General features: G+C 36.0%; 1 pseudogene; it reads left to right on the forward strand.

The window, feature by feature from the left end:
* Positions 1-27,676, forward strand: part of LOC122810811 — a 349,950-nt pseudogene that overhangs the window by 197,240 nt on the left and 125,034 nt on the right.

Here is a 27,676-nt window from a genome sequence, read left to right on the forward strand (position 1 = left end):
CAAATCTTTGATGTCAATTGTGGCAAAGTTAAAATCAGGGTGAAACACCTGGTTGTTTATTGCTTCCAAAAAAGACCAGGAGTCCTTGCAAATAAAGGGTTCCCTTGATACGTATTTTTTCAACAAACTGTCCCACAAATTTTGCCAATGGGTATGTCTTCGAATCCCTTCCATCCACAATTGGGCGCATGGGAGGGTCCATCAAGTATTTGTGGATTTTCAGAATCCTGAAAATCACAGGGGTTTTAGGGGAAACCATAGTTAAGTAATTTACCAAATTTAGATCAATCTTATTCTCCACGACCAAGTCGTTAACAAACACCTTAATATGGTTGTATGCTTGGTTTACCTCATTTAGAGAAACCTGCATATATGTAGCCAAATTAAGCATATTTTCCATTCTCTGTATGTAGTTTGTATGATCAAACAACACCAAACCACCACCCTTGTCAGCCTTAACAATTCTTACATCAGCATTCCTCAAGGTGTCTATCAAAACCCATTCATCCCTTGACATGTTAAAGGCTTCACTCCCTGGATTATTCACATTGTTGAACCTATTCCTTTTGGCAGCTGATAAACACCTAAGGTCAATGTCACACATCCTTTTCAATATATCCAACAATGGATGTAAAGGTGGATTGTAAACACTGGGTACTTTAAGCTCTGCATTTACACTCATCTCATTATTGAACAACAGGTTTAAATTGAGTTTCCGTAAGTAGAATTTTAAGTCAATCAAAACACCACAAATGTCCATTCTTTTAGTTGATACAAATGTCAAGCCTTTAGAAAGGACATTAACTAATTCCAATTGAACAATATATTCCGAGTAGTTGAAAATCTTAAAGTCACCTCCAGAGTCAACTATTACATGTGGCAACTGTACCAACTTGGGCTATCCTAAGGTGGGTTAAAAATTACAGTTGGAAACAGGATTTTGAAAATTAGTACTTGCTTCCAACACCATATTACATGTTACCTTTTGCAGCCTCGACGCTTGTTTTTGTTCTTCCACCCATTGTGTCCTCTGTTCTGGGTTGCCCGATCTTGGTACTGTCCCTGGTGAAAATTTGGATGATAAGCTGCTGACCTCGCATTTGTGTTTGCCTGGGAGTGAACAGCTTCAGTTCAATTTTGAAGCCGTTTGCTTCTTCCTAGTTCCTGGGTATCCTGTAGGGTTATTCCTCCATTTCTCTCACTTGTACCAACTAAGTCCCGGTGATCCTAATAATAAGTACTATGGTCTCTGAGCCTGGTTTTGAGGACGCAGAACATTTTGGAGACATAATGTTAAAATTAAAGAATTTTGAGCACCCTGATATAGTTTCTGATGGCTAGAAAATGGTTAGACAGTAATTATTCAACAATTAAGATTCTACCAAATCTCTAACAAGCTTCATATGAAATACTACAAACTCATAATTTAAAACAGCTATCAAAATAAGTTAGAATTCATATTATGTTCAAAAATACTTAAATCTTGGTTTCAGATTTTTTCCTGATATCACTAAGTTGAAACCATTAAATAATCAATTTCACTATATTTCCAAGATGTCTTCTTGACAATTTACTCAGTAGCATTATTATTATTATTATTATTATTATTATTATTATTATTATTAATTGCTTGCCAAATTCTTTTTTTTGTCACAAAAGCCCTTCAAAGTTTTAGATACTATACAGAAACTAGATCATACAGGTACTGTTATTATCAATACACTTCTTAGTAGAAGAATGCATTGATGAATTATGGAAAAGTGCATCCATAAACAGCTCTTACACTACCTTATTCAACATAATCTTCTGGCCAACTCCCAGCATGGATTTAGACCACAGCACAATACCTCCTCAGCCCTCCTATCCTTTTCTAATGTCATAAATTCCAACTGTAACAACAACAAACTATCTTCTGCCCTGTTTCTTGATCTTTCCAAGGCCTTTGACATGGTTAACCACTAGCTACTCTTACTTACCCTAAATAAAATATCCCTAAACACCCATGCTATATAATGGTGTCAGTCTTATCTTAGTGGAAGACAGCAGGCTGTCCTTTGGCAGGACAAACTCTCCACCCTTTTCTCCATTACCCTTGGTGTCCCTCAAGGCTCCATATTAGGTCCCCTTCTTTTCTCCTTCTTTATCAATGACCTCCATACTGTAATCCCAGATGCAACCAGTATACAATATGCTGATGACTCCACCCTGATCTGCTCAGCCTCTACCCCTTCAGATCTCCTTAGTTTAACACAGAAAACCTTTAATACATTGGAAAACTGGATCTCTAATCAACATCTGATATTAAACCCTAATAAAGCAAAGCTATTGCTCTTCTCCCCTACTCATAAATCCTCTCAACCTTCATTTACTATAACATCTAACAATGGGACCATAATCTCACCAGATGTGTATACCAAACTTCTGGGTGTTATAACAGACAACAACCTCAAATATGATATGCACGTATACCAAACTATTAAAACCATCAATAAAAAACTTGGCTCCCTATACAAAAACAAACCTTTTATCACCCCTCTAACTAGGACTGCCATTGCCCATATCCATCTGCTTTCAACTCTACTCTATGCCTCACCAATACTTACTAACTTGAACAAAACGGATCTCAGCAAACTCTCTAGTTGCTGCAATCAAATTGCCAGGTTTGCCACAGGAACTCCTTACAGGATACACCATTGTCAAAACCTAAACCTCTTAGGATGGCTATAACTCCCCAGGCTAATTTAATATAATCAACATGCTGTAGCATTCAGGGTTATTAACCATCCAGAAAAAAATGCCCTCCCTTAAAAACATTATCTATCCCTACAAAAACGCTAGGTCACTTCATTTCACTATAAAACTTTTGGTTCAATCTGTTAAAGCTAACAACCTACCTGGAGAATCTTTGTTTGCAAATTCAGTTGGCAAAACCTGGAATTCGCTCTCATCTGACCTTACTCTGAACCCCTCCCTTAATCAGTTAAAAAAAAAATATAACCCAGTATTTTAAAACTCACTGGTTATGTTGTTGCTCTAAGCCTGATTAAAGCCTCATCTACTTCCATATCCCTGCAATTTTTTATTCACAGCTAACCTCTTACACTAAAAGGTTTGAAAAGAGAAACTGTAACATCTTTGCCGATACTCTGCATATAAGCTGCACCTATAGGTTTGATAAGAGAAACTAACATATTTGTATATATTTCTGAATATAAATTGTATTCTTCATAAGCTTGAAATGTGAAACTGTAACTTGTATGTTAATACAATATGTCTGTGCATATAGTGTAACTTGCTTGTCTTTATCTGTTTGTAAGTTTGGAGCTTTTCTCTCCAGGCCTCCACTGAAAATGGGCATGTATCCAGTGGGACTATCCCGGTCAACAAATGTAAAATAAAATAAATAAAAATAAATATTATTCTTATTTCCTTACCAAATCATTTGCTTTGTGACAAAAACCCTTCAAAGTTTTAGATACTATACCAGATCATAATCCGTGGTGGTGGTGCTGCGGTAGCGTTGTCGCCTCACAGTAAGACGCTGACCGGTTCGACTCTCAGCTAGAGCGTCTTCTGCGTAGAGACATGCATGAATGGGTGTACCTTCATTGAAGGTTGTCCATTAGGGCTGGCAACTCAGCATGTAAAAATCAACTGCCAATCATTAGCGGACCAAAGTTCCGCTGTGGCGACCGCTAACCGGGAAAAGCCGAAAGACACAACAACAACTGAAACTAGATCATACAGGTACTGTTATTATCCATACACTTCATAGTAGAAGAATGCATTGTTGAACACATTTAATGAAACATGTCAGAAACAATATGGTAAATTAAACATATCCTCAGACTGTAAGATTATAAACAAAACTTGCTGTTTTGCTAATTTCCTGAAGCATATGCTTTATTATTAATTTAATGTTAATAAGAAAAAAGGCACAAAAATAACAGAATGAAATTTATTCAGCTCATTCATTCATAAATAACAGAATTTCCATAGAATAAAATGTACATAACTCATTCATCCTTAAATATACAACATACATGTGACCTATAATCGACACTTAAATAATTGTATACATGATAGATTAATAAAAAATTCAATTCATTATAAGAGTGTATAGTAGAAACATAAAATTCACTCCATATGTTTTTTTTTTTTTAAAATGTGATATTGTAGAAATATCCAATCCATGAATTCTATCTGCATGTATGGTCAATTGCTCAGGGTCTCCCTATGTTCATAAGCTCATAGGTCCGTAAATAAGTACTAGGCTAACTGTCCTTGTGGGCCATTTTTAGCTTAGCTAATTTCCCTTTTTGTGCTAAAAAAAAAAACTATCCCATTTGGTTATAGATTGGCCATACCCATCTCATGGACAATAATTATAAACTACTTCTGATAATGATATATTCCTCCTAATGAGAATAACTGGGATCATACCTTAGATAATTGGAGGGGACCCATGCATGAGATAAAGCATTTAGAAGCTGCCTCTGTCAATTAGTAGTACAGTGGGCAGTTGTGAGGTCAGTGTTCTGTTTCCCATCCATAGCTCTAAGTTGCAATTGAATATGGACAGAGATGAACATTGTTGCATGTGGATGGGGAGTTTGTCACACAGCAGTGGTATCCTCTGTGAGATGTACCTGTCCTTCCAACCTGTTCTGCTGATGTTGTAAAACAGGTTTAGATCCCTAGTCAAGCATTTCTGATGTCATTTGATTTGCTGATGTGCAATCTGTGATTAATGGGTCAGAGGTTACCTTGTATACCAGACACAGGCCCCCCCCCCCCTTAGCGGTCTGTAGGATACCGAGTATAGTGACAATTGTGAGTATAACGGTCAGTCACGTTTATAAAGTCATCCTCCATCATATCAGAGGAGACATGGTCCAATATGAAAAAATGAAATGTCTTGTGATCAGAATCATTTCATTGATGCTTAAATAATGCAGTAATGGCATGTCCATTTTTCCTATCATTTGCATGTCAGTAATACAGTTATAAAACACCTGGAAGTCATGCCAACAAAAATGTTTCACAATAATTATGTATTGCAATATATGTGATACCCTTAAAGTTAATGTTGTCTAGCATTTACTATACTTGGTATCCTACAGACTGCTAAGAGGGGACCTGTGTATTGCATAAATAGTCCAATGTAGAATGAAGCAGCATGCTTTACAGGAGCCACAACTATAAGTGCCCACATCTTTGTTACTCATAATGGGCTTAATAATGATCTTATCATTCTATAAAATAATTTAATGGGAACAGTGTTTCTATACATCATGACAGGTGGATCTCCCAACATAGTACACATTTCTAAATTTCCCCAAATAATTGTCATATTATATTTTATGATATTGGAAATACATGCTGCATCAACAATCATGTCTAAATAAAAAGGCTTAATAACTCTTGTCTTTGAACCTTAAACTTCAGTATTTGCCTTTGTCTATTCATTTAATAAAATTGGTAGATATACCTCTGCTCTATTTTTTGGTAAAATTAGCTGCTTCACATATTAATTCTCATTATAACCCCTTTGGCTGAATAAATATGTCATCATAGCAACATCTTGCTCAAAATATTATCATATATAGTCAACTTGGATAGCTAGATAAACTATCCTCTGGGTATATTCCTTTTAATAAATGACACACGATTGCTGCTGTATAATAAATACTTATTAGTAGCTGTCTCCCTTCTAAAAATACTGTTAGTAAGCAAATAGTTTGCTGACAGAAATTAACTCTACTGCTTACATCACCCACAATAAAATTCAAAAAGGAAATGGTGTTCTTGAGAAAGTCACTGAAAAGTAAATATTCTTCAGATGCTTCCCTCTGCATGTAAAACAAATCTTCAATGAATCTGGCATAGAAATCTCACCTTGTGAAAAGTGGGAGGACTATAACCAAAAAGTGTGAATCCCACCATCTCTAAAACAGACTCACAAAAGAGAGAGAGAGAGAGATACTGAACCCTCTTTGTCTCCCCTTCTATTTGCTGATAAAAAGCAGAATCAAAACTAAAAAAATTATGTTCCATAAAAAGTTCCACTAATAAACGGAAAGTGTTTACATTAATATTTAATTAGTCAATATATTCTGTCAGTAATAACCATAACAACTCCAGCCCATCTGGAGGCATTTAAAGATTTGACATCCGTAGTAAATAACACAATCTCTGTTAAATAAAAAGGATATAATCACAATTTGTTTAAAAAATCCCATGAGTCCTGTATCTAACATCTGTATTACTAGGTTAAAAAGTATCTAAATATATAGAAATGTTAACAATAACAGACTTGTGTGCTGATACAGTGGGCATGGACTGTGGCCTCTGACTATCTGTATGAATCTTGGGGACTCCAAACAAAATTCCACTTTTGAAATCTGTGGCACTTAAAAATATATATCACAATAGGATAAAGAACACTGTGAAAATAAATCCAGCAAAATATTATTGATATATTTATAACCATAGTGAAAATCAAACAAAGCCACTTTCTAAAATTAATTAGAATTCTGAAGTATTTGCATAATAGCAGGAATATAATATGCCTGATAAGTAAATACTACAGCTCCTCAATTATCTGCCTCCTGAAACATAAATACTACAGCTCTGCATTTGTCTGCCTCCTGATGCATGAAGCATACAGCTCTTCATTTGTCTGTCTCCTGATACGTAAATACTACAACTCCTCATGTGTCTGTCTTCTGATACATAAACACTACAACTCCTCATGTGTCTGTCTCCTGATACATAAATACTACAGCTCCTTATGTGTCTGCCTCCTGATGCATAAATACTACAGCTCCTCATGTGTCTGTTTCCTGATAGATAAATACTAGAGCTCCTCATGTGTCTGCCTCCTGAGACATAAATACTACAGCTTCTCATTTGTCTGTCTCCTGATGCATAAATACTACAGCTCCTCATTTGTCTGCCTCCTGATACATAAATACTACAAATCCTCATTTTTCTGCCTCCTGATACATAAATACAACAGATCCTCATGTGTCTGCCTCCTGATACATAAATACTACAGCTCCTCATGTGTCTGCCTCCTGATACATAAATACTACACATCCTCATTTATCTGCCTCCTGATACATAAATACTACAGATCCTCATTTGTCTGCCTCCTGATACATAAATACAACAGATCCTCATGTGTCTGCCTCCTGATACATAAATACTACAGCTCCTCATGTATCTGCCTCCTGATACATAAATACTATAGCTCCTCATTTGTCTGTCTCCTGATACATAAATACTACAGCTCCTCATTTGTCTGCCTCCTGATACAGAAATCCTACAGCTCCACATGCATCTGCATCCTAATACATAAATACTACAGCTTCTCATTTCTCTGTCTTCTGATGCATAAATACTATAGCTCCTCATTTGTCTGCCTCCTGATACAGAAATCCTACAGCTCCACATGCGTCTGCATCCTAATACATAAATACTACAGCTTCTCATTTCTCTGTCTTCTGATGCATAAACACTACAGCTCCTCATTTGTCTGCCTCCTGATACATAAATACTACAAATCTTCATTTTTCTGCCTCCTGATACATAAATACTACAGCTCCTCATTTGTCTGTCTCCTGATACATAAATACTACAGCTCCTCATTTGTCTGCCTCCTGATACATAAATACTACAAATCCTCATTTTTCTGCCTCCTGATACATAAATACTACAGCTCCTCATTTTTCTGCCTCCTGATACATAAATACTACAGCTCCTCATTTGTCTGCCTCCTGATACATAAATACTACAGCTCCTCATGTGTCTGCATCCTGATACATAAATACTAGAGCTCATCATGTGTCTGTCCCCTGATACATAAATACTACAGCTCCTCATGTGTCTGCCTCCTGATAAATACTACAGCTTCTCATTTGTCTGTCCCCTGATACATAAATACTACAGCTCCTCATGTGTCTGCCTCCTGATACATAAATACTACAGCTTCTCATTTGTCTGTCTCCTGATGCATAAATACTACAGCTCTTCATTTGTCTGCCTGATATGTAAATACTACAGCTCCTCATTTGTCTGCCTCCTGATACATGAATACTACAAATCCTCATTTTTCTGCCTCCTGATACAAAAATACTACAGCTTCTCATGTGTCTGCCTCCTGATACATAAATCCTACAGCTCCTCATTTGTCTGTCTTCTGATACATAAATACTACAGCTTCTCATTTGTCTGCATCCTGATACATAAATCCTACAGCTCCTATTTTGTCTGCCTCCATAAAGCTACATTTCATTGTTTTACTCAAATAATTTAAAGCCTCCCTTTTCTGTCATAGGTAAACTCTATATAGAAATTCTAAACATGGAACTTAATTTACTGCATAAATACTTTTCACAAACATCTTAGAATGTGTTTAGTGAAGTATTTACATGTAGATTAAAAAGGCTTATTTAGTTGGTTTGTATCTAGATCAATACTGTATAAAAGATAATCCATACTAAGCTCTCTAACTTAAAGTCTGAGTTCCAATAAAGTAAAAAAATATATCAGCATATTTACTGGGGATACAAGAAACACCTTTGCTTAATATACATATCTAACCAAATGTAAATGTAATGTCAGTCAAATTAAAAATTCCAAATATAAATTGTCATATGACAAAGCCTTGTACATCTTTAACTTTTTCTCAAAGTCAGCCAATATGTCCCAAAATTTTTCTTTAAAATTATTACCAGTGAAAACTGGATGGTTGAAACCCAATAATACTTCTCATCTTAAAAATGTGAGTGAGTTTTGAAAGAAATGACTATAGTATGTTGCCTGATATTTTATTTTCACTGTATGTAACTACACCTCAAAATGATATAATGGTAGATATTGGGCAATGATTTACAAACACATGCAAAGCACTCTGGACAATCAAAAACAGCTTTATGTCTTCTAATTTAGATTGTGTTTTCGCCACTACATCATTATATATGTTAAGTTTCAGTATATGGTGTTCCACCGCTAAGGCCTAGTTCACAACTTGTACTGCTAAGAAGTAAGAAACTCCAAGTGATGCATTTGGTATGCAAATATACCATCATTTCAGTAGTGAGGTATTGTAGGTTAATCAGACAACACAAAATGCAAACACAATACAGTTTTCATTTGAGACTACATATGACTGTCCAGAAATATGAACATGTGCAGACGCAGGTATACATATGCACACACAGACAAACTCATTTGCCCAGACAGACAAAAATATTTACACATACCCACACCACAAACACACACACACACACACACACACACACACACACACACACACACACACACACACACACACACACACACACACACACACCTATATATTGCATTTGTCAGGGATATCTGCAGGTTCAGCTAAATGTCAAAGTAGCCAATGGCAAAGATTTACTTAACAGCTATGTAGATTCAGTCTTTTTGATCATCCATGATTAAGCATATTGTTTGTCTTTCTTTTCCCTCCTCTTTTAGCCATCAGTTCTCTTCTCTGGGTACTGCTTTAGTTAATTTGTTCCTCTTCAACTCCTAGGCTGAGGCTTGGCTTTTCAGACAGAGCCATATTCCCTTAGTGTTGATACCCAGTTGACTTTATTGGCATCTGGACCCAGAGATGTCAAAATATGACCTCTGGGTGACACACCTATCTAATGGCCCACTCTTGTAAGGTACATGCAGTAGGAAACCTGTAGCTATAGCCTGTTTCTGAGGTTGGATGTTGTATCTTCTGTAATCCTACACCTCTACTTCCTGGTGAAAACTCTAATATCCTCTCTAGTATACCCTGACAACAATGCAGCTACATGACTCCACAATACTCATTCAGTATGCATCCTTTCTGAGACAGGTTGAATACGCATAGACCATTTAATCCTGTCTCTACCCTTATCGGTTCCTCCAGTTCATCAGTTCCTGGTTCAGCTAATCAGAGCTAGATCACATGATTTACAGGGTTACAGCTAACTACATCATAGATCTGGTGATCACCAAGTACCACTCTGAGGTAATAAATGGAGGAAAACTGGAAAAGTGTGTTCTTTTATTTTTTTTTTATTTATTTCATAATGACTTAATTAATTTTTTTGGTCTAGACTGACAAAGCAGTAGGGTAACAAAATAACTGTCAACCATCCAGATTTTCTCAGAATGTCCAGATTTTTGCCTCAAAATTTTGAATTGTTCCTCATAAAATTTTTGGTTTTCTGGAAAATCACTGGTATGATCTGATAAATGAAATTAGTAAATAATGTCATACATTTGAGTTTCAGTCTTCACATCCTTTAGAAAATGCATTTTAATACATACCCTGTTATCCTAGAAGACTTCTAAGTCTGTAAAAGCAATATCAAAATCTGCCCCTATTTTTCAGCTTTTGTACACCCATTATGTCAGGCTTTGTCCAGATTTCTTGGGTCAAGAGGTTGAGAAGTATGAAACTGACTGTAAATAGAGATGTCCACACCAAAATTTAAGTATGTAAGGTCTATACCTCAACAACTAATCACAAGAAATCTGGAAAAGCCATAAGTAATGGGGGGGGGGGGGGGGTCAGAAGCCCAAAATCAGGGACAAATTTAAAACATTGCTCAAAAGTTGCTAGAATAAAATATTTGCATTAATACTCAAATTCTGAAGGATGTGAAGTCTGAAACTCAACTGCGTATCATTATTTAGGGAATTCAATCCTCAGTGGTTTGGCAGAAAACCTAAATTTTACAAGGAACAGACCTAAAACATGGGACAAAAATCTGGACATTCTGTGAAAATCTGGACAGCTGAGAGTTATGGTAAGGTCTAAGAACCTAGTTTCCAAAAAGACACACTAAGTAATTATCAATGTCACTTAGCAGTTCTTAAATGTTATTCTGTGAATACGTTAGTTATGAAATAAGATTATAACAGTAATTACATACTCACCAATTATTATAGGAGATGTGAATTATTGCTTGAATATTAGTTTGAACTTTTGTAGAGGAGTGACTTTCTTAATTGTAATAACTTTTGGTTGAAACAATGGGCCGGTTTCAAAAAAAAAAAAATATATATATATATATATATATATATATATATATATATAGGTCTTATACTAAAGTAAGTCACTTTCATTGAGAGCAAGTCTTTCAGAATCAGGGCAGGCCTACACTGGAGTAAGTCACTTACAGCGAAAGCAACTCTTTCAGAATCAGGTCAGACTTACACTGGTGTAAGTCACTTACAAAGAGAGCAATTCTTTTGGAATGTGTCTCATTGCATCTTTCAATTGAATAGATCAGATCATGAATTGGCAGCTGAATCTGTCAAAGCAGGTGAATTTAGCAACCCTCTCAGTGTGGCTCCAATCTTTTTTCTTGAGGAGTTGAGACCTTGATTTCTGTTCTAATGGTTTTCACTGTGTATTTAAAATGTGGAATGCATTTTGCTTCATGAAATAATGAGACTGCATCATTTACATGGTCTACATTGGGAATTTAAAACATCTATAATATGTTTTCTTTCATTTTTTGCTAGGTTCAGTCCCTTTTGCTATGCTGACATCATTCCATGGGCCCGAAATTGAATCAGTACTCTCTAGTGGTTATCCAATTAACAAAGCACATTCAGATTACAACTATACTGTGAATTCAGATGTAGTTATTGCCACAATTTCTAGCAAGTGGAAGTATAACCTCACAGATCCAGTCATTTTGACATTTCGAGTTACCAAGGTTTGTATTTTATGTGATCATCTGGGATATCTTACCAGAGATGATATATAATTTAATTCTGCATACAAGCTAGCACAGAAAATGTATGTTTCTCTTGGAAATATTAATTATAATTTGTCCAGTTTTTAACATTTAACATTTCACCATGTGAAATTTCAGCAGGCAGAAACAAGTAAGTATTATTTTACATGCAAAAATGTTCCTCTCCCAAACTCCACTGTAGTCTCCTAGTACAATGCTTTAGTTCAAAATATTATTTTCTTCAACCTTCCTGTGGTTTTATATTACTTTTTCTGCAACATAAGACACATTAGACAGATTCAAGTGCTCCATACCAAAGAAGTAGCTCTCTCTCTCTCTCTATATATATATATATATATATATATATATATATATATATATTTTTTTTTTTCCTGATGATTTCTGAAGCTTTTCAAATTGAAGGCTTCTCTACTTAGGTTTGCCCATTTATAAAGAAAGGCACTACACATTTCCTTAGGTCTAACTGAGATACATGAGAAAAGAAGAGTAAAAGAAAGGAAGTAATAGCTGGTATTGGAAAAAACGAAGATCCCTACAGATGCTGATACAAACTGAAAGGATCTAATAGCACTAGAAAAGTGCACATTTGTTATTCAAATACACATAGAAATACATACACAACAAAATGACAGAGAGAATGGCAGGTCTTTCAATCTCATGAAGGGTGAGAAGATACGAGATATAGGGAAAGAAAAGTTGGAGATGCAGTTGTTATAGGTGAATGCCTTAGTGGAATATTAATGTGGAAATTACACCAAAAATGATTTGGGTTAAAAAGCTCAAATGGATGACTGATTAAATAAGAGGAAATGTTTCAATTTAGGAAATGTGCGAGCTGTGGGGAAGCATTATTTACAGAAGTGTGCTACAAAAAATAAATTGTACTGGATACAACAGAGGAAATAATTCAAGTAATGAAGTAGGCAGAATACATCTATTCAGCAAGCTGATGACACAAAGAGCTAATCCAAGACCTGTTCCCTGTTAGGGTACTGAGTATAAAGCAAAACAGTGGATCTTAGAAGAAGGCAGAAGAAGAGTCTTATGTGTAGAAAACTAGCAAACCAAGTTTTTATCTCAATCTTCTTTAGTGGTTCATCAGAGATGGATGTCATACAATTTTGTGAAAGATTGACAATATGTGCTGTGTAAATCACATGAGCATAAAGTAAAAAAGTGGATCCTGAATGAAGGTAGAAAAAAAGAAAAGATATATGTGCATAAAACTTGCAAACTTTCTGTTTCAATTTTCTTTGGAGGTTCATCAGGGATGGATGTTGTATAATTGTTTAATTGACAAGATGTAGGACTCACTTGTTTCCAACAAATTTGCTAGTGCTAGGTCAAAGGAGAAGTATTTTTTAATCCACAGGGAAGGATATAGTTTCTGGCAGGCATGGGTATATTTTAAAGGCAAATGGAAAAACCTAAAAATAGGTTTACTAGTATTAAAAAAATGCATTTACTGACAGGAATGAATACCGTTGCGTGATGAACAGTTATACTTTTCTACTATTTCTCCTGCTAGCCTAAAAAGGAAAAGAGAAATGGATTGCTAAATGGGGGTTAGAAAAATGCGAATAATTGACAGTGAATTGGTAGAACCACACATGGTAAACAGGCAAACATTAGCTGTACCAGTAAGATCAAAGAATGGTGAAAACATGATATCTGCTTGGGAAAGGCAGAGTAGCAATAATAATAAGGAGAATAGTCAATGTATGAGCAAATAGTAAAACAAACACAAACAAACACATCAGTAATTTTAAGAAGAAATATGCACTGCAGGATATTTTGAATGGAGTACACAATGTTTAAATGACATTTTAATGTTGCTATTTGTATTGTCAAATGATAATCTTGAGAATTTAGAACCAAGGCTCTCCTCCTCCAAGTCAAGGACTCTTTGCTCCAACTTTGCTTACAGCTAAGAATGCCTGTCAACATGGCCAAGTCCAACCTTCAAATAGTTCAAATGATAGAATTCATTGGAGCCCATCCAGATATCAATATACAGATAGCCAGTCTAAATCCAGGTTTCTCACACTACAGCAACAGTAAGTAGCAGTACTCTCCCATCAGAAGTCAACAGCAAGGTTCAAGTTACATCTTCTTGGCTCATTCACAGCTACCAATACATTAGTCCCTCTAGTCATGTTTTTATAAGGGTGTTTCAGTGGATCCTAGTAGTTCAGTGGTCATTGAGATGTCAACCCATGGGACTTATGCAAGCAGTTTTTATTTTTTAACATACTCCTGTCTATGATTTTTTTAATAGGTAGTCCTCCCCTGCTGGCCTCATGGCATGTTTGTTCACTTGCTCCCTAAATTGCTGTGCATTCCCAGCATTCATGACACTGCTACAGCTCTATGAAACCTAAAAGATACCGGGAGTTTATGCTGCCCTGAAGAACCAAACAGTATTATATCCCTCAATTGCTGTGCATTCCCAGTGTTAGCAACAGTGCTACAGCCCCTTTTACTCCACAAACATCCAACTCTGTGAAACCTAAAATATACCAGGAGTTCACAACACTGCTGCAGCTCCATTTACTGCACAAAAATCCAATTCTGTGAAACCTAAACAATACAGGGAGTTTATGCTGCCAACACTACTATATCCCTAAATTGCTGTGCATTTCCAACATTCACAACACTGTTACAGCTCCTTTTACTGCACAGAAATCCAGCTATGTGAACCAATCACTATTATATGTATGTTCCACTACATAAAGGTTATTTTAAAAGCTGTATTTTATGATAATCCTTAACTTGCTAAATACAAATGCCTGATTAAGCAGCAGGGATTATATTTGCTCTCTTTTTCCTCCTCCAATATGACTACAGTAGCTTACACGTGGTACTGGATTATAGTTTTTCCTCTAGTTCCTATAGTAATTTGGTCACCCGACATCTTTTAAATTTTATATCTTTCCTATAGACTCCCTTCCCAACTTAAATACATTTTTTCACTTTTTATATTGTTCTCTTTAACCATAGCTCTCTTACTATATAAATTTATTTAGGCCCCCAGCTATCCATACCAAGGCCGTCTCACTAATGTCTACAATAACACGTGTTATAGCTTAATGGATACACACATTTTTTTTACTAAGCCAATAGTTCAGAGAAATTAATTATTTTCACTTGCACATACCTTAAATTTGGCTCTTACCATTCCATTTTCCCTTTGCTATGCTCGGGCTCACTCTGCACCCCTATCCTACCCCCATTCCCACACACCCCCAGGCTCCCAACCTTTATACCTAACTAGCCACTCCTCTTAGCCTCTCTCTCACACCAACCTCATTTCTATACAGCCACGCCTCTTCTCACTCTCTTCAATCCACATCATCATTTACCTTCACTCCACATCACCTCACTCACACAATACCCAAATTGTACAGTCTCCTCAAGCTAATACCCCTACCTAATCCTCCCACTCTAATCACAACCTACATAAAGTATAGCCCCATCTAAATTCCTATGCACTCCTTTAGATACCTACCAAAACTTTACAACAACACAACAACACTTTGTCTAAGCAAAGTGTGGACCCTAAACTTTACATTAATAATAGGCCTCACCATCACCTCACACTTAACCTCCTACCACTATACTAGCAAGTCAAAATTTCAGATTAAATCCCCTACCTGCCCTACCCATCTACAAGACAAGCCAGCCTTCTCAGTAATATCTTCTTCTATCTACATCTCAAATCTTGACCTTGCCACATTCAAAGTAACACCACACCAACTAAAAAAACAAATTTCCTCAAAGTATAACACATCTATAAACAAATGCCTAAAAACTATAATCAAAATAGTATCCTGATTCATACTTAGTGGAGTCAAGCACCCAAACCTGGCCCTACAAACAATAAAAAACCCTGCTACCAGATAAATAACATTCTAACCTCCCCAGGAAATCAACACAGCTCCTTATACTCAACATAAACATAAGGGGTATACTGAACAAAATCCCAGAGCTACACGCTACCCTGGCCCTCTGCTCCCTGACATAGTCCTTCTTACAGAGAACTGGCTAAAGTCACTAAACAATAATAAAGACTTTGATTACGATGTTCTTAGACAAGACAGACTATCCAAAAGAGGTGGAGGCATTGCTCTCCTCTTCAAAAACAACCTGACCATTGAATTGTTAACCAATAAACAACCCAGGTTCAATAATGCAGAAACTATGTTCACAAAGCTGAAAATCAACAAAAAAAAAAAAAACACTTGCATATAATTGGTACCTATATACCCTCCCCCCAACAATAACATTAACAGTGGAATCCATTCTTGACTGGATATCCCCAAAATTTCCCCAAGAAACAATTATACTAGGCGACATTAATATCGACTGGTCCTCTTGTAACTCGCTCCACCACACTAACCACATTAACCTACACAGTTTCACTCAACTAATCAAAACCACAACTCTGGTTGATAAAGCATCAAAAAAGGACTCCATTCTAGACTGGATCCTTACTAACAGACCATCTCAATCCTACCTCTTAGGCTCCCTCGCAGACACCCTCAATGATCACATTCCCACCTTAATAATTAGACACCAAGTGAATCCATTAAAATCATCCACCCTCCAACACCCTCACACAAAGAATTTCAAAACCCATGATTTCATATCTGCATTTAATCAATGCATCTGGAGACCACTCTCATCTCTCCCTCAGGAAAGTGCCATAGACTACTTCAATAACACTTTCCTAAACATTCTAAATCATCTTGCCCCTATCAGAACTGTCAGAACTAAATCCAACTATGCCCCCTGGATGACCAGAGATATCTGTCTACTACTAAAACAAAGAGATAAAGCATGGGACTCGTGGCATCAAAGTAAAACTCAAACTAATAGACAGGCATACCAGGAACCAAGGAACAAAGCCAAAAAACAAATTAGGACATACAAAAGGAACCACTATATAGACATTCAAACCAACCACAAAAATAACCCACAAAAATTCTGGGCTGCTATTAATAAAATCCTACAGCCAGGGAAGACCAGTACTCTACCCCATAACATTGACACTACCGCCAATAATATTGCCTCCCAGTTCAAGGAACACTTCACCAAATCTATCCTAGTCCTCACTAATAATAGTTCTCCCACTTCACATCCAAACCTATCTTCTGTATCCGCATACCAAAACCTCTTCTTCTTACAATCTGTCCCAACTAACACAATATATAAATACCTAAATAGGATTAAACCCACAACCCTGGCTGCAGACAAATTACCCGTATAATATCTAAAGATCACAGCCAAAGCCATCTGTTGTTACCCAGTCTCCATGTTCATTAGCTGCTCTTTATCAGAACAACATGTTCCTGCTCTGTGGAAAATTTCACATATAATACCACTCCACAAAGAAAGTAACTCTGTGAAAGTATCTAATTACCGTCCAATTGCCATTCTATCCCCCTATCTAAAATCCTTGAAAAATGTATACATTCCCAAATAATCTCCTTACTAATAAAGTGCTAACCAACACCTATAATGGATTCCACCCCAATCACAGTACTAATATAGCCTTTATTAACTTTACAAGCACAGTAAACCAACATTTAAACAATGGTAACCTAGTATCCACTGTATTCCTAGATCTTTTCAAAGCCTCCAATACTGTCTCCCATCCCAAACTCCTTTCTGCTCTCTCTGATCTTAATTTCAGCCACACCATGCTAGTGTGTTTTCAAGACTATCTAACCAACTGCCAACAAGCAGTAAAATAGCAAAACCCCTTATCTCCCCTCCTACCTGTCACCTTAGGGGACCCCAAGGATCCATTCTTGGACCTCTTCTTTTTAACGTATTCACCAACAAAATCTTCAAAGCTACCAGGCACACCACTCTAGACCAGTATGCCAATGACTCCACTCTAATCTGCTCTACCCCATCCCTCCCTCAACTCCAGGAACTGACACAAGAGTCATTTACTGCTGTTGAAACCTGGTTAGCCAACTCTCAAATAATACTTGACCCCAATAAAATGCAGCTAATGATATTCTATCCCATTAGAGACCACATACCACCATTCACAATATTCTCAGCCAATAACACCCCTATCATACCTGTCCAACACATCAAACTTCTAGGGGTTATCATAGAGCACAACATGAAATTTGATATTCACATTGTGCAGACAATAAAAAAAAGTCCATAAAAAACTTGGAACCCTATATAGATGCAAAAGGTACCACACCAATGACAGTAAAGCCACCTTCACAAGAAACCACCTACTATCCACACTCATCTATGCCTCTCCCATACTCATCAACCTAAACAAAGCAGACTTTAACAAACTAAACACCTGCTGCAGGTTTGCTAATGACTCACGCTTTAGGACACATCACTGCATAGCAATCAAGCAACTATCCTGGCTAGAATTATCCAACTTGCTCACATATAACCAGCTTACAATAGCCCACCCAATTCTATATTATCCTGATAGAGTTCCTCCTCTTCAAGGTCTTATTAATATCTACTCTAACAAAAGCCTGTTAAGATCCATCAATAAAGCACTGGCTGACACAGGCAAAAGCAACACATAGCTCTGGGACCTCCTTGTTTTCCATTTCTGTTGCAAAAGCCTGGACTAACATCCCTATAGATATTAGGACCACTGGAAACAAAAATAATTAAAAAATACTCCTCTGGTCCCATTTACATAGTTCATGGTTATGTAACTGTTCTGACCCTGAGTAGCTTTGCTTAATTAGATCATAACATACCTTAACCTTCTATGAAAGCTTGCAGCAACTCCTTTCTATACCCTTGATCAATGTGTGTTTACTGTCCAAGCCATTGATGAATGTAACCAAATGAATGAACAAAATGTCCTTTCAGCTGTATTATTTATTGTAACACACTGTGCTCTTTATTGTATATTTACTTTTTGCTTCTTTCTTGGCATTGAATCTGTACTTTAACTTTTTGACTGTACTGTACTTTATAAACATGTGTATTGTATTTACTGTATTTGTTGTACTAATCTTTGCAGAGCTTTTCTCCCTGGGCCTCTGCTGAAAATGGGAGCCATGCCCAGTCAAACTTTCCTGGCAAAGAGATGTAAAATAAATAAATAAATGATATATGCTATCTAAAATACAGTCTATATATCAGTGTCATCTTGATGAGCTTTTGTAAAAAAACAGGGTCCACCCCATGATGGTACTCCCAAAACTTAAGGATAAATTCAGTTCCAGCAATACTACTCTCCTTTGTTTGCTGATTTTGTCATCTTTCTCTATTAGAACACCTTATGGCTGGTATTACATATCCTGTATAGAACAAGCCATACTAGTTTGTTGGTAGCCAGTTGTAGGCTCTGTTTCCACACATGCATAAAACATGTGCTTTAAAGCATAGTTAGAGTGCCAGCCCTGCTGTTCCAGAAGCAACATGAAGAAAATACCATAGAGTCTTAATTTGTTTCTGTGAGTCTTAAGTCAAATTCCTAACAGGTTGCAAACTTCCTCCATAACTTGACTTGTGAATTGAGTACCATTATTAGATTTAATGATTTGGGGTGAACCCCAGTGTGAAAAAATATTATTTCATAATGTAGATGCTGTGGTTTTTGCTGTCATATCCTTGGTGGAAATAGATTCCACCTACTTGTTAAAAGTATCCACTACTACCAAGAAGTAGCAGTAGCCCCCTTTTGCTGGGCAAAGGGTCCTGCTAAATCTATCTCTATACTGTAGCATGGTCTATCTAAACTGGCACTCTTTGTAAATTATGTTCTTTAATGTAAGGTTGTCTGCAGATGTATTATGAATTCCTCCTGTGTTTCCTTACACATCTTTTTAGCTGAGGATTACAGATCTTATGTTTCACGATAGGCTACATTTTCTGGAAGACTAAATGGCCCAGTAGATGATAGTTATACTTAATTAACTGCTTATCCAATGATTTTGGTATGTAGGGCAAATGTTTCCCTTGCTCTGTGTTGAACATTTGCAACTTTACTCCAGGAAGTATACTAGCAACCTGACATTATGCTAGTTCATCATTATCTTCCTGCATTTTCTGGATCATCACTAAATCTGCTTCTACTGTTAAGTTCTCTTGGCTCACCTCTAGGACACCTTCTACTTTATTCTCCCACTGCTATGGATAAAGAGGAACTCCCTCTTTGGCAGCCTTTTCTGCTGCTTCATCAGCTATGGAATTGCCAAGAAAATGAAGATTACTATATTCTGCTGAATGTATCTTTACTTTGCAAATACTCCATTTATTTCTGTTTTTCCACCCTAAATTATCATTCCTTCAGTACTTCTGCATGCTGTAGATGTTTCCCTTTACTGTCTACAAATCCTTCTCTGCCCCAAATTTCCAAATATATGGTGAAGGCTGTTACAACATCAGAACTGTCACTAATAATGTTCAGCTGACTGACTGCCTCCATGCTGTTTTATAGTATATAAAACAGATTCCAACTCAGCTCATTGGGCTGACAGATGACTGGGAAGTTTGATCATATGGGTCTCTGGTTTTGTAGTGTTTGTATACACTGCAAATCATGTATAGTGTGTGGCTTCTTCATAAAATCTTGACATGTCTATAAACATGCATCTGCCCTCTGCACTGAAATGATCTGAAAAAGTTGAATTTGAAAAAGGTGAATTTGGAATTCTGCTCATCTGTTCCTCACAAATATGAGGGGTCCCCTCATACAGCAATTGCTGAAGCAGTAATATTGGTCCTCAAACTCTTGAAATATTCTTCTGTTCTAAAGCTATAATCCATTTAGAAAGTGTAGCCTGGTTTACATTTCTAAGTCTGTCTGAATACAATAGGGTCTTGGCTGTGTGATGCGGTGTCTGTACTATTATTGCAAAGAACTTTGTGATGAATTCTGACTGTTGAATTTTCCGATATGTAGCTAACAAAGTCTTTACACAAATGTGATAACCCTTTTCTACTGATGATATAATTCTACTGAAAAATGTAATAGCTGTTAGCGTAGTCTGGATACCTTGTTGTAAGGTATGTGGGTATTTCTGGAGCAGAACTGCAGAGATGCTATCATCTCTAGCTGTTGCTTTCAAATAAAAAGGATATTCTGCTGATGGGGTGGCCACAGTGGTGCAGCGGTTAGCATTGCCGCCTCACAGCAAGAGGTTCTCCGGTTCGATTCTCAGCTGGGGTGCCTTCTGTGTGGCGTCTGCATGTCCTCCCTGTGGTCTCGTGGGTTTCCTCTGAGTGCTCCAGTTTCCTCCCACATCCCAAAGACATGCAGTAGGTGGATTGGACACTCTAAATAGGCCCTAGGTGTGTGTGTGTGGGTGTGTGTGCCTTCTGTGGGAGGTTGGGCGCTGGGCTGGCAACTCGACACTGTAAAACTCCACTGCCAATCCTGAGCAGACATATGATCTGCTGTGGCGACCCCTAACCTGAAAAAGCTGAAAGAAGAAGAAGAAGATTCTGCTGATGGTATAATCAATTCAATAACTATTACAAGTTTCTGTTTCAGTGTCTCCACTACCTTCTTCCTCTCTTCTGACCACACTACAGTTGTAGTACCGGGAAATTTTGCATCAATAAACAAAGGATGTGCCAAGACTGTATAGTCTTCTATAAAATTCCTGTTATAATTCATGATTGCTAAAAACTTCTGCAAATCTTGAATTGTGGAAGGTAATGACATGTTCAAAATAGACTGCACTCTTTCCCTGCATGGAGTTCAAACCTGGTGTTGTACAGTTACACCCAGAAATTTGACTCTCTGTTGCTTTAACTGCATTTTACTGCATTGACTTTAAACCCAGCATTTTGTAAGGCTAATAAGATGTCATTAAGTATCTGGAAATGCTAATTTTCTGTCTCTATCTATAGCAGGATATTATCTATGTATTGTAACACTTCATTACTATAATTCAGTGGACTCAGTACTTGTGCCAATGTCTGATGAAACAGTACAGGAGAATTTACAAAGCCCATTGGTAAATGTCATCAAATACTGAGTATCATCAAAGGAGAAAGCAAAATGTTTCTGTGAAGATTCAGCTAAAGGTATAGCAAAAAATCCACTTGCTAAATCAATAACTGTAAACCATTCACTGCATGGATCAAATATAACGACCATTTCAGCTGTACCAGGCGCCATATGTGCTGCTGGGTGGTGCACTTATTTAGCAGCCTCGTGTTTAATACTAATCTGTAACTACCATCCTTTTTCTTTACCAGACACATGGGTGAATTTGATGGACTTGACCCTTTAATTACAAATGCCTTTTTTCCCATCTGTAATGTACTTATAGATATCATCCACTGGTTCTCTGGGAGTGTGGTAATGTTTCTGTTGGGGTGGTACTTTGTCTAGAGGTTCCTCTGCCCTTACTTTGGCAGTAGCAACCAGGAAACAGTCTGTTTTATCCTTAGACCATAACTCTGGAAACTCTTGCATTAAAAATACTTTAAATCCTGGACTTCATCTGTGTAATCTACTGCACACAGCATTTTGCACATCTCTTCTTTCTACACTATTGTATATATTACAGCATTGTTATTTCTCCACAATATCTTATTAAAATCTCAAACAACACCTAATCCTGACATAATATCCATTCCCAAAATGGTACTATTGCACTGAGGATGTAACAAAAATTTTACTGTTATCTTTTTTTTTTTCTGGTTGATTAGCTTTATTCAGGAATCTGATTTCGAAAGGCTTGCTTCTGACTGCAGCTACCATTGGTCCTTCAGACCCTGATAGCATTAGAACTGTAATTGGGTCATCTGGCAGAAATCTACTTGTAACTGAAATGGTAGCCCCTGCAGCAGTTAGTACATTATTCCATAATTCCTTTCCATAAATAATGAAATGTACAGTATGGTCTGCCATCTTTACCTCCTTAAATGAAATTAGATACACAGGGTCTATATTAGATAATCAAACTTTCAAAAGTTCAAGTGCCATATTGTCGACACTATATGATCGAATTTTTGAAAGATCAAATGTTTTAATAGAGATCTCCGTACAGTGCAAAATGAGAAGATTTCCCTTTTCTGCACTATAGTGCGATCTCAGAGTTGGTATATTTAAAGAGTGGGTGGTGTGGGGGGTGCAGGAGGGCCCCCTGCTTAAAACATTCAGGTAAGTTATTTGTGTAGTTTATATTTTTAATTAGATATTCTAACTTTTAAAAGTTCGACCACATGGTGTCGACCATATGACAGTCGAACCTTTGAAAGTTCGATTATCTCAAATAGACCCGATACACACACTGATTTGGTGCTGGACTGCCACACCCCTCATAAGTGTTTTGAAAGTCATCTGCTATAGCACTAGCAATCACATTGACCTGAGCTACAGCATACTTCTGGTCATCACTCTGACCGAAACTTTGTGCATCATTTACATCACTTACACTGACATTGACTGCACCAGACTGAACTGTGTCTGCAAAGCTAGTAGAACCTCCTGTGATCTGCTTCCCCACCAGTGCAATATTTGCACTCCCTTCAAAAAAACAATAAATCTGTAAACATCAGACTATCATTTGAATCAGAAATCATGCTGATGTTAGGAGCTGAAGGAACTGTTGGTAATGAGCCTGTCTCATATCTGAAACTTTTCAGACAAGGATACTATGAATTATACTGTGAATAATGAGGTGGTCTATCAGGGATTTTACTCATTGCAGCACATTTTGACCCTTCAGCCTGCCTTTTCTTATTGGGAAGGACCCAGACCTGTTTATTGACACCAGCTTCAATATGGTTGTTGTTCCACATTCAGTATTTAGGACATTGCTTTTTTTTACATGTCCTAACTTCTTACAAAAATCACTTAGCTACAGATCTGTTTTCTGATATGGTTGAACTTCTGGTATTCTGCCTAACAGCTGTAACTTCTGTCTCTGTAGAAAAGATTGTATTACTTGCACCTGATGCTTGCAAAATGTGCTTTAGCCTAATCACTAAAAGTACTGCCTCTTCCAATGTTTTTACTGTAGCAATCACATTTAGCTTAATGGGTGCATCAAATCCCTGAACTTTTTCCAAAAAATCTAAGTCATATGTTTCTGTACATCATCCTGGGCCATTTTTCTCTCAGGATAATTGTGTGCTACTGCATATGCTAAAGCAAACAACATTGCAGTTTCTATATAGTTGTCTGTTGTAGTTATTCTGAATTTATCTAACAACCTGGGATCAAAACACATTTTTTGTGTCAAAGCCTGTAAGGCAGCATGCATTCTTTCCCATATGTTATCAGGCAGTAACTCATGTCATTCAATATAATTCTTAAGAGTCTTTGGAAGAAAAGCTATAAAATATTTTTACAGTTGTTGTCCTCAAGTTATGTCAGTATTACTGGACCAGTATTCAAAAAACATACAATTCTGAAATAATCCCTTCCTGTCAGCCAATCCGGGTAACAGCTGCAACAACTTTGATCTGTGATACAGTTTCTGAGCTGTGGTTACACCCATTGATTATGTAGCCAAATTTTCTGACTGTTGTGAAGACGGTTCTTGATCCCTCATGTCTTTTGCAATTGAATTTAAGTACTGTTTATTAGTCTTAAGAAACTCCTATATGATCTCACTGACAAATTCCACTGCATTCTGTCTAAATGTTGTAATATACCCATCCTTGACTCCAAGCCTTTTGTTTAAACTTTTTACTAGTTTGTCCTGCTTACTCTCAGTATTATCTGTGTTGTTTCATTTTGACAAAAATGTACAATAATTACTTAATAAATCTGAGTGAACCTTTTCCTATGAAGCATCTAGTTTTCCTGTCAAAGTCTGTAATTCATCAGCTGTAGTCAATGCACTTACTGGTATTACTGATGTCTGAATAACATTGACACTGTTGCCTTTATTACTGGATTGTTGGTACAGTACATAATTAAGTAAACCTAGCATAGATTTACCAATAATCTGAAATTTAGCAGTTTGCTTGGAAAAAAACTTGCTACTCATTGGGAACAGTGTTTTATAACCCAGTCCATAATTTTTAACTACACCACATCAGGTGAGTCAACCTTGGAAATATCTAGACTTTCTGGGCATTTACTGGCTAACTTAGGTATGAAATCCATGCTAATAGAAAGATGAATGCTTACTTAAGGAATAACTGTTGTATAAACTGCTGTGGTCTTCTTCTTTATGGAGTTCACAGTCTCATGTCTGGAATGCCACTGCTGTCCTCTTGAAAAGTATGTGCCCTGGAAAATGCTGATACAAATCTTCTGCTGTAGGGTACTGATAGACTGGTAAAGAGTGCCACTGTAAACAGTTCAAAAAATACATTGCAATATTGAAGACCTCAAAGCCAAGTTGGTTGCTGCACTTGAAACTGTATGAAAGGTTTACTCACTACAGCTGTCTCTGATCATGGATCTTCAGTGTAGCTGTGGGATTCCAATAATTATTAGAAATATATATGCTCCCCCAAACAGCCTGATTCAGTTGCCATTGTAAGAAATCAGAGTTCTGTTGCACCAGATTACTTAATAGTTTATTGTAGTAGCAGCATAGAATAATAGCATATAATAGCAGCAGATATAAATGTTACAGCAGCATATTCAGATAATATATATAGTACCATAATATATCAGATAATTGAAAGCATGGAAGCAATTCAACGATATCTGAACAAGTCTTGCATTAGACTCCAACTGAACTCTCTGTCCTAAACATACATACTATATTATTTCAGTTCAGTAACTTTCCTCTGGCAGCTGTAGCCACCCCTCAACCTTGATTCCCAGGCATTGTCTAGCAAGTTCTTAATACTGCCTGATTGTTTATTCCTTATGTAGCATTCCATTGCAAGTACACATAGCTTTCTCTTGAGAAAGGAACATTCTTCTGTAGCTTTCCCTTGAGAACTGTTATTTCTATACATATTATGCTTATCCAGAAAGGTTATGTTTTTCTTTCTGCTGAACTGTCTTTCCCTGAAACTGTATGCATAAGTGACAACACAGGCCTGACTCTATATTTTCAGGCCTATTCTACTATATTTATTCTACTGTACCCCTAGCAACTACTTTTAAGTGAAAAACCTCAGTCTTACATGATCCATGTGGATCAATAGATTTATATCAATCTCATCAGTGTAGAATTACTAAAACCTCTATAAAAAAGTTTTATTTTATTTTAAATTAACAAACAAAAAAGAGTCAAACATTTGATACAAAATAAAAAGTAACTATTTACAATGACCATAGCAAGAGATCTTTATATAAATTAACCATTAATGCTTTTCTAGTAAATCACTTAATTTTGCAAAGATACAAACTGATGAGTGACATTTAGAGTTCTCATTTTCATAGCTGACAATTCTTTTTTGCCTACAGATTTAGCTATACAAATTTATGTAAAAGCAAGATCAGATTTACATTTCTAGTTTTTAGTTATGACTTTCCTAGCTATAGCTAGGATAGACCAAAGAAGAGGTATTTGTGAGGCTGGTATATAATATGGGATTGGGACATTAAGTCAAATCAAAGAATCAGTAATAACATAATTAATACACCATTTTACAATTTATTACCATGTAGAACCAAGCTGCATCTAAGACTTCACTACATATCCACCAGTTTTTTTTTCTGATTTATATATTAATGAAACTTTATGAGGGGTTAAAAAATTCCATGTAAAAATGTTCATGTATAAAGTTTCCAGTAAATTGAATATGTTGATTTTTCTCCTGACTTTACATATATTTTTATTAACTTTGGAAAAAAAAACATTGTCATTAATTTTTTTTTTGAATATTTCCAAATTGTTGAATCATGAATAACAAATTCAGTTCTTATAAGCCTATATATTAGAGATAAATGTGACTTATTTTTAGATAAATTCCTATTAATATTGAAAAAATAAAATGTTTAGAATAGATCTTGATTAATGATCTAATGATATTTTTATTTTATCACAAATGTGTTCCTTGCAAATTTGTGCTGTGCCTTACTAAAAGGTAATCAGCTGGGTGAACTTTATTATCATTAAGAAATTGATGCCAAAAAGATTAAATTATTATTTTTAAGATCTAACATTTTGCTTGAATTAAAGGATTCTGAACAATATTTCATATATGCTATAAGATATGACAAAATAATAGGTCTTTAACCATATAATTAGAATTTATACATTTCTTAAAATGTAAAAGAATATGATTATTAAGAGGAACTGGGATAAGCATATAACTATCATCCAAACAGAAATTGTTTAGAATCCAGTAGAATATATTAATTCCTAATTTTTAGTAAGATTCTATGACAATTTTATTATTAACTAATAAAATTCTGTTGTGTATTAATTTCCAACACAAAATATATGAAAAGTCTAGCAATTGAGTTACTATTTTTATAATGACAGACTTTTAAGAATAACAGTATGACTCTATATCAGGAAACCCTGTACCACCTTCATCTCAACGTTTTGTATACCAGTCAAAAGATATCCTTGTTTTATTTTGGTACCATAAAACTTGAGAAGAATAGAGTTTATTTTTTAGAATCTTTTTAGAAGGAAATATAATAAGATTTTTGGTAAAATCTTCATTTTAATCAATGTAAGTCAATCTTTCATTGTTAAAAATAAGTTATTCCAGTTAGTGGTTAAGTTGTTAATTATATAAATTAGTTTTTTATAATTTATTGAGTCTTTACTGTTGTTCTTAATAGTGATTCCCAAATATTTATTCTGTGAATTTTCCCAATTAACATTTTATAACCTTTTAAAAAGTATTGATTTTTTATTAATAAACAAAGTTCTTATTTTACAGTGATTACATTTTAAACTTGAAATCTGTTCAAAATAATCAATAGAATTAACTATATGTACAAGTGAAATTTCAATATCACCACTTGTTAGTAGAATATCATCAGCAAATAAGTGAAT

Source organism: Protopterus annectens, chromosome 9.part0, assembly GCF_019279795.1.
Source record: "Protopterus annectens isolate FY-2018-M chromosome 9.part0, PAN1.0, whole genome shotgun sequence".
In the NCBI taxonomy this organism is placed as follows: domain Eukaryota; kingdom Metazoa; phylum Chordata; order Ceratodontiformes; family Protopteridae; genus Protopterus; species Protopterus annectens.